The 12,500-nt window shown below is 35.7% G+C and overlaps 1 protein-coding gene across 4 annotated transcripts in view; it reads left to right on the plus strand.

Annotated features, from left to right (window-relative positions):
• The window catches only part of CACNA2D1 (calcium voltage-gated channel auxiliary subunit alpha2delta 1), a 1,258,723-nt gene that overhangs the window by 3,064 nt on the left and 1,243,159 nt on the right, over positions 1 to 12,500 (plus strand). The gene's annotated exons all lie outside the window — the stretch shown is intronic.

The raw sequence follows: 12,500 nt of genomic DNA on the forward strand, positions 1-12,500 counted from the left end.
TTTAACTTGCATTGCAAAGAGAATCTGATTACCAAAAATGCTGAATTGAACATTGGTCATTTTGTCTTTAAAGCTCCTTGTGGATTGAGAGAACAGGTGGCCGAGAGCACATGTTCTTTTTTAACATAAGCTGCTGTGTCATCTGCTGCTATGTGTCAGATCTTTAATGATCTAAAACATGTAGGTGACCCAACTGAAAGATAGTTAAAATCATTTTATTACAGTGGCAAGCTCACTGAAAATGTTCCCAGTTCAGAGAGGGAGTTGTTTTATTTATTTTGATATTTATTAACACAAATAACAGAAAGTGATCTGAGAACAAAACTGTGATATAAAATATTCCAAAATTATGATTTGAATTTAATAGAGTTGGAGACATAGTTATATTACACACATTATTATGCCCATGGCTTAACAGTAGAGAGTTTGTACAAAATATTTCTTCTGTTGAAAAAAAATATATAAACATGGGCAAACAAAATTTCATAATTAGCCTAGGTTCAGTTGCTCTAAATATTTCTTTTTGGACCCCTAAGACAAATAATACTAATTATGCTAATGTTTCCAAGTTCTCTTTCCCCATTTATATGTATAGTACATTCTTGAGATTAGGCGTTATTTTATTTTATAATTAGCCTTCCAAATCACTAGGCATCTTTTACAACAAACTTTTACTTTATTTAAACTGGTAATAGGCAAAAAACATATACTGTATTAAATGAGAATTAAACAATAAATATCTGTAAATTAAGCCCAACATTTTGTGTGTTGTTGATAAAGCTATAGATTCTTGCACCTTCACACTCTTAGTTACTAATTGTAAATTTTACTGTGAAAGTCTATGCTTTTGGCTATGTTTTGACACTAAGCAATATACTAAGAAAAAATGTCACCTCAGATAGCTTGAATATTTTGTATATTCATGTGATTTAGAACAAGAGGTGTCCATCTATGGTTTTCAGTAATTATTGATCAGTTTTATAAGAAATCAGTATTCATTGACTCTTTATTTAAATAAATGATAGGTTAATGTACTTTTCACATAATCAAACAGAATGAAATCACATTTATATGACAATACATTAATGCCAAAAGTACTAAGGCACTTCCATTGAGCTATAGAAGCAGCTTAAATATTTGTACATGTTTAAAGTAAGAAAAAAATGTTATGGGAATATTGTGTATATAGAATTATAACAACAATAATATGCCCCGATTTAATGTTATTTTTATTATTCTTTTTCAGAATGTTTGTATCATGCTGAATTGTTTACTCTTTTTCATTTAAAATATATAATAAAGAGTGAAATATATAAAGCCACAAAAAAATATTTTTTTTTGTAGAATGTTCAATAAATTATTTTGAAAGCATAATTTATAATAGGATATACAGAAATAAAATAGGAATACTTATGAAAGTTAAATATACAATTATAAAAACCATTAAATAAATAGCACTGAAATAAGTGCAGTCCCACGAACAGTAAATTTCAATTCTGCCAGGGTGCTATAGAAAGTTCAAATATCCAAGTTATAACACAAGCACTCACTGGACTTAATACAGGTTAAATAAAAAGTGTTTAATTCCATGTAAACTTGTGACGTTTCGGGGGGGGGGGGTTCACCCCTTCATCAGACCAACTTATTTATATATATGTGTGTGTGTGTGTGTGTGTAATATAGTTCGGGATTTTACTCTATTAAAGAGAAATACACATACACACACAAATATGCGATTTATATATATATTTTCCTTTAATTATATACAAGAAGGAGTTCATAAAGGAGAATAATTGACAATAAATATTACATACATCTTTTTTTTTTACACTTTCCATGAATTCTCATCCATTGTAATATATTTAGATGTAAAATAAATAAATAAAGCTGCAAACATGTTTTTGTGTATTATTATTATTATATATTTTGAATGAGAGGTAATTATTTATTGGCCTTGCCTATTAGTGGCTACATGTATATTGGTTGTCATGTAATATCAGCAGCAATTTCATATTCTTTATTTTAAGGGCAGTGTTCCTAATGACAATTTGAATTTGAATTCTAATGTGCTTACTTGTTGAGCCTGAGTAAAAACTGTCTGGTATACTTTTGACAGGCTAATATGTATATTTTCACTTCTTCAAAGTGTCTTACTGTACAGTATGGATTAACATATGTATTTAGCTTGTATAAAAAACTGAAAGCATTCAAAAAATGTCCCAAAAAATTCAATGTTACTGTTACCCACAATAATCTGATTAGCAAATCTATCTAATCTGTTTGAAGATCCATGTAGGCAGCCTGGGAACATGTGTTACACTAGATAATTAAACTTACTGACACACTAAGAAATCAATCATAAGGCTCCCATTAAAATGTATGGCCTTAATAGCATCCAGTATAGCTTAGATGCCCCTTCTTGTGAATCTATGGAAGACAATCTTTTTTCTTCCTAGGGATTTAACCCTTTGTCAACCAAGGGTTTAGTTTTTTTTTTCTTGTTTTTTTTGTTTCACCTTATTTCATTTTCCACGTATTGACAACAACAAACTGGTAATATATTTTATCTTATTATGTTGTTGTTTAATAGGATATTGAAGTCATTTTTATGAATGTATAGTATATAGCAACTGCTATTCATAGGATTGCAAAATATTTGCAAACAAATGTGTTAAAAACATTAACATTTTGATAGCACATTTGTATTGTTTCGCAATCCAGGTATATACCCTTTAAAAGCCTCTTGAGTATTTTTTTATCTTTTCGTGTTTGTTTTGGCCAGAGACAGATATAAATACACTACACTGATCAAGCAATCACTTTGTGGAATATTTTAAGATCAGGATTTTGAATCCTGTTGTATACACCCCAGCCTTTCCAAGAGCAGTGAAAAACAAAACAAAAACCCCTCCCACAATTTCTAAAGTTAAATTACAGAGAAATCAGGTAAATTAATAAAAAGTTAAATTATGATCTTTTCTTGATGCTAAACATTGTATGGGGAATTAAAATGTGAATTTAATATCTGTTTAAAGTATATATGACTATAGTTGTGCTGTATTGCTATAGTACAGCACCCAACAGTCTTAAGTTAAATTTGTATATCTCAATATATAGTTGTTTTTTTTAACTACATTTTATTTTAATCTTTGTTTAAAAACTGTTTTAGTTTTACATTTCTTTATCTTTGGGTGTAATTTTGTATAATGTTGCTTTGAGATGCCTTGGAGAGGATGATTGCCTGTATAAAAACACATATTTTCACTTTATATTAGTTACCTTCCTAAGAGAATATTAGCTTCATGTGTGCTGAAATCAGGGTTATGTACTATGGAACATTCTTGCTGGCACAATACAATTTCTGGTTCCTTTACATCTCTCTCTCGCTCTCTCTCTCTCTCTCTCTCTCTCTCTCTCTTTCTCTCTCTCTCTCTCTCTCTCTCTCTCTCTCTCTCTCTCTCTCTCTCTCTCTCTCTCTCTCTCTCTCTCTCTCTCTCTCTCTATATATATATATATATATATATATATATATATATTATGGGAGCTATACTAATGTTTCAAATTTATCATTGCAATTTTGCATGTACGCTATACTTGCAGAAATGGATTAGGCTATTACTGATATAGGTATTTTAAACCAGGGGAGGGGAATATTTGTTGCCCTTGGGGACTAGACTTGTTCGCTGCTCGTATAAAAAGATGATTGTGGAAGAACAATGGCCGTCTGTACAGCTGGTCACAGTTATTGCCCAGTATATTTGAGACAATTTAAATAGTAATTGTATAAGTTTTTCATAGCAAAGATTAATTGTGTTAAAATTGATGGATTCTGTGTCTACTAATTAAATTCTGATCATATCACTGACAGAGAAAGCTAGGCAAGCATTTAAAAAGGCTGATGGATCTTTCAGTGTTTTGTTTTATCTTTCAGATTTTTTTTCAATTAGTTACAAAAATGTCTGCCAAATAGAAAGATACTTTTTTTGTTGTTAGAGATTTTGTAAACAAGGCTGTGAGGAAACTGTGTTAGAAACATATTCAAGAGTGTAATTTATTCAGCTGGCTGTGTTTACATAACTTATCTATATCTTAGACCTAAGGCCAGAAACTTTCAGAATAGGTGGGGATACCACAGGCTAAATCAACTATTCCAAATGCCAATATAAGGGTAAAAGAAATACTTGTAAACAATTTTATACACTCAAGCAGGTAAAGTGGATATTTGGGAACAAATTAAAGGGGGAAAATAATCTGAGCAAACTGCCCCCTTAATCTATCTATATTCTATTAGGGTTTCAATAATTTGGCACCTAGTTGCTTCAAATTAATGACACAAAGCTCTTACCTAATTAGATGAAAAAGCTGTAATAGATCTGTTAAACTAGACAACAGTTCATGAGAGTGTAACTTTTGATGTGTATGGGTGATGTTTTTGATTCTGGAACATTATTGTAACCATCTTGCAGTATGGTTTGTACAATGTGCTGATGGTGGTTTCTGTGGGGGTATACTTAACTAAAGTGGGGTCATGTTTAGCATCAAGGCTGACTGAAGAGTAGATCACTATTCCGGGCTACCTATTAAAAGATGGGATTTGCAAGGAGGATGACTTGACAGTTGAGACTTGTAAAATATATTGCATATTATTGACTTCTGTCTAAATTAAAACTACATTTGATAAGGGTACACAAATTACTATCTGCTTGATTGATAAAATGTATTTTAACTTTGACTTCCTTAAAATGTGTACTATAAAAATGAAATTTGTTATATGAGCAACTTTTGTCAAAATGTCTGTCTGTTGCTATGAGAATGCAACGGTTGCCAAGCGACCAGAAACTGAAGAGGAGTATTCTTTGCTACTTGGAAGTAATGGTCTTAGTCCCAAAAGAATAAAGGACAGCTTGTACTTCAGGTATATGTGATGTTTTTTTTTCAGTCTGTTTCACTAAGCATATTTCTAATGTTGCAAAAGCAAACCCTTGAGAGACAAAGAATATATCTTACTAAATACTAATTCACTAAGAATTATCACCAGTCTCTTTAGAGTCACAAGTTCCTTTGTTATGGTATGTAGCTGATTTACTAAAGCTCAGCCTTCTCTCTGCTGCAAAAATAATATAGAAACTAGGGATGCTGAAGAGACCCTCACCAAATTTTGCCCAGTGTCCATTAATCACAATTGCTATGATACAATAAAAATCAAGAATACATAAGTTCCAAGATGGTAACTCCCAGTATGTATATGCAGAGCTTCAGCAACTCGAGTAGCAACCATTCTGTTGAAGTTGTGTCCAGAAATGTAATGTCCCTTTAATCATACAGCTTGTCAGACTGTTGCAAGTCATTACACAGGTGTGTTTTTAGCCCTCTCTTGCTGGAAAGTCCCACAGTAGTTATGATAACTGTGTCCTGTAGAATGATGGTACTCTGCAGCCTTAATACATCATTATATTTTAAGAATTATTATTCACTAAGTGCCTGTTGTGGAGGCAGGTGATATAGATTAGGCCCAGACAGTTATAATTTAATAGTCCTAAAGCCTGTGTACACGGGCCATTTTTTGCAGTACAGCGGTTCAACCCTTTGCTCTCTCTCTATGCCCCCCTCTCTGTTGCTCTCTCCCCCTCTCTTTTGCTCTCTCTCTCCCCTTCTCTTCTGCTCTCTATCTCCCCCTCTCTCTATTTTGCTCTCTCTCCCCCTCTCTTTTGATCTCCCTCTCCCCACTCGCTTTTGCTCTCTCTCCCTCTCTTTTCCTCCCTCTCTTTTGCGCTCTTTCTCCCCCTCTTTTCCTCTCTCTCCTCCTCTTTTTCACTCTCCCCCTCTCTTTTACACTCTCTCTATCTCCCCTCTATTTTGCTCTCTCTCCCCCTCTCTTTTGCTGTCTCTCTCCCTCTCTTTTGCTCTCTTTCTCCCCCTCTCTTTCGCTGACGATCTTCCTCTTTTCCTCTCTCCATCCCCTATTTTGCTCTCTCTCTCCCCCTCTCTTTTGCTCTCTCTCTCCCTCTCTTTTGCTCTCTCTATCCCCCCTCTTTTGCTCTCTCTATCCCCTCTCTTTTGCTCTCTCTTTCTCATTTCTTTTGCTCTCTTTCCCCCCTCTATTTTGCTCTCTCTCTCCCTCTTTTATGCTCTCTCTCCCCCTCTTTTATGCTCTCTCTCTCCTCCTTTCTTTTGCTCTCTCTCTCCCTTGTTTTGCTCTCTCTCTTACTCCCCCCTCTCTTTCCCCCCTCTCTTTTGCGCACTCTCTCTCCCCTCTCTTTTGTGCTCTCCCCGTCTTTTGCTCTCTATCCCCCCTCTCTTCCCCTCTCTTTTTCTCCCCTCTTTTGCCCCGTCTCTTTTGTGCTCTCTCTCTCTCTGTCTCTCCCCTCTTTTGCGCTCCCCCCCTCTCTTTTGCTCTCTCTTCCCTCTCTTTTGCTCTCTCTCTCCCCTTTCTTCCCCCTCTATTGTGCTGTCTCTCTCCCTCTCTTATGCTCTCTCTATTTCCCCTCTTTTGCTCTCTCTCTCTCCTTTGTTTTGCTCTCCCTCCCACCTCTTTTTTGCTGTCTCTCTCCCTCTCTTTTGCTCTCTCTATCCCACCTCTTTTGCTTTCTCTCTATCCCCCTCTGTCTTTTGAGCTCTCTCAGTCATCCGCCCGGCCCCGCCAACGTCACGCTGGCCCCCCCAGCCCCGCCCTCATCATGCCCGGCCCCGCCCAGCACCGTCCGCGGCACACCCAGCCCCGCCAATCCTCACCCCGGTCGGCCCAGCCCAGATGCCAGGTCAGTCTGAGACTGTTGAAGGCCAGATGTGTTTGTCCTTGTGCAGTCTCTACTGCGCATGACAGCTTCGGACAAACACACGTGGCCTTTTATATTATAGGATACTTGTGTTCACATGTTCACATTTATAAAATACAATATACATTCACATGCAAACATTTAAATGTATTAATTTTAATATTTTTTGCTAATGACTTGTACATCAAGTGTCATACATATTTACTGTCTGTGTACATGATTAGTTCATGCAGATTTCCAGAAACCTCCTTAGGAGGTTTCATAGTTCAGCTGGCCTGTTGCTAATTGGATTATATCAGTGACAGAAGGCCAGGCCTGACATGCAGTTTTTTTTTCCTCTCTTGCCAGTACACTGGAGAATTACATATGAATAGTAATTTGCATACAGACATATACACAGCATTTATTTTATCCAGTTCAATCAATGCAGTTTAAATTCATTTCAAAAATAGCACAGCCATTATTGGTGTTGTTATATGCAATGAAATACATTAACTGTGATTAATCCAGTTGTTCAACATAGATAATATAGTGAGAATAAAATGTAAAACAGAAAATTCTGTGTATATCAAAATTAAACAGTTTTTTACTGTAGTGCACAGACCAGAAATGCTGCTGGTTTCTCTTTCTTAGGGCCTCATAAAAAAAAAGAATAAAAAAAAGGATTTATAGGTTTCTTTTTAAGACAATCTACACATGAATAAATAAATGATAAACCAAAGATATGGTAAATGTAAAACAAACATTTTAATATAGTTCTTTTTAATTATTTTATTTATTAGGAAGAAAAAAAAGTTACCACAATAAGAGAAACAAACATACTTCTTAGCTGAGACTTCACATTTGAGAGACAAAGGGAGTTAGTGAATGATCCATTGAATGGATTAAGGATACAGCCACGTGCCCAAGTAGCTTCACATTAGGCGTTGTAGAATGGAAACATGGGGATTAAAGACCACAGGAGATGTTGAATTTCTTTTGGTTTATTCAGTTATTTTTTCTTTATTTACCATGATAATATACAATAAATATTGAATAAAAGGGCAAAAAAGCTTCTCATGATAAAACTACTCATATATACATTATCAGATAAAAATGATTTATATAAATATTCATATATTTTTTTTAATAAAGGTTAAAAGGTATAGGGTATAGGACAAGGTGTTTGAATGGAAAGTATATATATTATCAAAGAAGGGTACAGCACTCCTGGCAAAAAGTTCTATCAAGGCTTGATATGCCTGAAGTGCCCAGGGTGTGCTCCAAAGGATAATACAACAGCAAAAGAAGAAGGCACTCACTGGGTCTTATTCGTCAAATATTCATTTAATTTGCGACGTTTCGGGGTTGTCCCCGTTTTCAAACAAACATACAATAAAAAGGTAGTGTACTCACCCAGTATTTAAAACCCAGCGTGGCGCTGCCGACGGCGTCCCCAGAAGTGGATCCTCCCACACAGGTTGCGTTACATAATACCCGTAACCATAGCAACCAACGCTGAGTTAGCAGCGCCTGAGAAAAAGACATAAGAAAGTGATTACAATGTGGCAACATGTAGTGTACAATTATACACAAATGGTATATATATATATTCTATAGTGTAATCCATCCTAAATTGACCAATACCTACAGCAATTATATTGGACTATATATAACTACATTTTCCATTTTTAAATTCTTAAAGCGCCCTTGATAAATTCCTCCATTGTAAGTGGAGAGAAATATATTACTACTGGCAATGCAGAATATATGTGTCGAGCTATAGCATATACTAATCATATTTTTAAATGAAAACTATACATGCACATAAGCAGATAATTCTGTAGGAATAGTTCAGGATGATTCAAGTAACATATTATAGAGGGCATTATAAAAAACAGTGCCAATCCAAATGCACATTTAGTCCCTGCGGTGCCATGGTGCCCAGCGTGTGAATCCATCTGGCTTCACGTTGCAACAACAACTTTGCTCTGTCACCTCCTCATGTTAGGGGTGGTACATGATCTATTATTATATACTTCAGATCTTTAGTACTGTGCTTGGCTTGTGCGAAGTGCCTCGCTACCGGCTGATCCAAATCATCCTTGTCAATTGCCTTTCTAATGGCAGAGCGATGATTCGCCATCCTTGTCCTAAGATTATCGACCATCTTACCTACATAAAACAAGCCACAAATACAGTGGAGTAGGTATACAATAAAGTTGGTCGTGCATGTGACTCTGTATCTTATTGGAAATCTTCTAGTGCGATATGGATGGCTAAAACTGTTACCTGTCATAACTCCACCACATGTGGTACAACCTAGACACCTATAGCAGCCTGGTTAGTTCTGTAACCATGTGTCTTTGATGTAACAACTTCTGGGGTCAGTTTTAATTAGTTGATCCCTCAGGGAATGAGCCCTTCGATATCCCACTCTAGGTAGGTATACTTTCTGAAAAGGTAGTTCCTTATCTGTTGTAAGTAAACTCCAGTTATCCCTCATAGTGTTGATCAAATCACCTTTTCCTAGGGTAAACGTGGTCTTAAATGTCATTCTGTTTTCATTGTTGGTATTTTTTCTTGGCTTCAACGCCTCTTCTTGTGTAAGGCGTATGGTCTTCTCTTTACACTCTTGGAGTAGTGCCTTCTGGTAGCCTCTTAAAGGGAATTTGTCTTCCATCTCCTGTAGTTGTCGGTTCTTTAAACTGGGGTCTGTGTTATTTCTAATCGTCTTTTGAATTGGGAGATTGGCAGTGCAGTGACATGCGGTGACGTCAGAGGCTGGTGAGGCAGTGGCTAGGATACGCCTTCATTCTTTAGATATCCTTTGTTGAAGAAATAGCAATACACATGGGTGAGCCAATCACATGAGGTATCTATGTGCAGCCACCAATCAGCAGCTACTGAGCATATTTAGATATGATTTCCAACAAAGTATATCAAAAGAATGAAGAAAATTAGATATTAGATGTAAATTGTTTTTTGAGACTAGCAACTTGTAGAATGTAACAATGAGTTTTTATCCGTAGACTTAGTGAAGAGGGTTGTGCAGAGCTGGTTATTCTTTTTATAAATTTGAAGGTCCAGAAAATCCATGGTAGTTTTGTCATATGTCGATTTGAATTTTACAGTTGGATGTACTTTGTTGGATGTACTTTGTTCAATTATTCAACCTACTCCTGGAGCCCTTCCTCTGTTCCTCTCCATAGTAGGAACAGGTCCTCGATGTACATGCGGGAACAGTGTAATTCTGCCATCCTGAAATAGGTTTGTACCTATGGTCTCCAGTTCCACAATAAACAGATTTGTGTATGCTGGGGCCACATTGGACCCCATAACCATCCCAGTGATCTGCAGGTAAAAGTCTCTCTCGAAGCAGAAGTAGTTAAGTTGCAAGCAGGGTTTGAGTAGTTGTATTAGTACTTCTACAGAGGGTCCTATATATGGATACCTTATCAATTGATTTTTTACAGCCATAATACCTAGTGAGGAATAACAGTGTAGAGAGATGTGACATCTAATATGACCAAGATCACTTCATCATCTACTTCTGATTGTTCTAGTAGAAATTGTATCATACTTGTGGAGTCCAAAAGAAACAATGCGGTACTACCGAAGGCTGAAGTATCCTGTCTATATATGTAGCTATAGGCTGAAGTAGTGAGACAATTGCTCTCTCTGGTGGTGCTTTCAGACTCTTATGTACCTTTGGTAACATATATAGAACAGGTGTCCTAGGAAAGTCTATTACCATATAGGCCCTCAAGTCTTTGTCTATGTTGTCACTTTCCATCAATTCATTGGTTAAGTCATCCAGTTGTTTTTTGAAGATCATAGTGGGGTCCCCATTCAGTCATTTGTACGTGGTTAGATCGTTGAGTTGTCTCATTACTTCCTCCCGATAATCCCTATATTTCAGCAGGACAATTGCTCCTCCCTTGTCAGCCTCTCATAGAACTATAGTAGTATCATTCTGTAAAGTTTTTAATTCTTCTCTTTCTTGGAGAAGTTGTTTCTGTAGTTCTCACTCCTTTTGTTAGTATCCCTAACTTTTTTCAGCATTAAACGAGAGAATGTTTTAATAGATGCGTTGTTACTCTGGGGATCAAACATACTTTTTTTCTTAAATGGTTCCACATCACCAGGTTGGCTTTGTTCTCTAAAGAATTCTTTCAAAGGCAACTTTCTGGTGAATTTTTGGATATCCACATAGAGGTCGAATTTATCTGTTTTAGTAGAATGTATGAGAGTCCTTTATTAAGAATGGTTACTTCATCATTAGCTAGCTGTCTTGGGGGTCTGCCTGTACCCCCCCCCCCCGTATGCATCCTCAGTCTTCCTTGTTTTTTGAACGAGTAGTCATTCCTGGTCTGTTGACATCTTGCAGAGGTGTGGATATAGTTATATTATCAGAGGCTGAACTGTTACCAGAGCTATCAACAGTGCCCATAGGTCTCCTGGTATATCTCTGTCTCCAGGGTCTGTTAGTGCGATACTGTATGCGCTCTTCAGGGCTTGATTGCCATCTGTACACCATTTTTATAATCATATTTTTATAATCATTAGTAACATCTTCCAATTATTTACTGTGTATTTACTGTAAATATTTTACATTCCAATGTTCTTCATATAACATTTTATTGGTATTTTGAAATATATATTACACTAGAGATCTCTATAAATATATCTATACATGTATATATTCATATAGATATATAGGTATAAGTATATATTTTACAAAAAATAATTATATATATATATATATATATATATATATACATATATATATAAATATATGTAGCAAAGATGTGCACTCTCACTCAGTCCAACAACTGCCAGGGTGCTAGTGTAATCATAAATAAGACAAACCAGACTTGCACTCTCTGGTCTTTCCAAAATTTCTTTACTGTGAACGGTGACGTTTCAGGAACAAAGTAGGTCAGGTCTGAGGAAGGGGATACAAATAAAAAGAGCATTTTCTGTTATGTAAAGAACATTGCAATGTAAAGTATTCATAACTACCATAGGATTTAGTGCTGTAGGTCTAACTCGGTGTCGGATTAGAGCGCAAGTAATAAGTTTTATTTTTTTATTTTTTTTCTTAAAGCGCTCTCCATTAAAGTCTATAGGGAGAAGTTAACGCAGACACAATATTCAAAGTCCTGAATTTAGTGTGCATCAGGTTTCGCTTGCGCACAAACAATTAACTTTCAACTTGTAATAAGCATGTTAACCCGCACACATTAAAAGTTTAGTTTCAGCTGTGTTTGCGTGCTAGAGAAAAACACTAAATAACCGCTACTTCTAACCTGGAACTAAATGTTTTACAAATGTATAACTGTCACCTTGTTAGCACAATGTACAGAGTCCAGGATTAAACCATATGAAATCATTGACAAGTATATTTACCTTAACTTCTTTGTGGCCATTTAACTGTGAGTTTGTGCACAGCTTTAACCAATCAATGAGCGTGTTGTTGTCACCATTGTCACACAAAGTGCAGTATATATAAGTACTGTACACAAATTGAGCTCCAGCCTTTCTGGAAGTTAATGGAAATTTTTTTTGCAGAAACGTAGGTTTAATAAATAATTAAAGTATAGTGTAATGTTATTTTATTTCATTAATTAAATATTTTTAGGTAGAAAATGAATGAATTATCTATCTACTCATTTCTGCTTGTTGTAGATTTTTCATACTATGTCTACTAACATAAGACTGCACATTAGAGCTACAACAAAT

Source organism: Bombina bombina, chromosome 6, assembly GCF_027579735.1.
Source record: "Bombina bombina isolate aBomBom1 chromosome 6, aBomBom1.pri, whole genome shotgun sequence".
Taxonomy (NCBI): domain Eukaryota; kingdom Metazoa; phylum Chordata; class Amphibia; order Anura; family Bombinatoridae; genus Bombina; species Bombina bombina.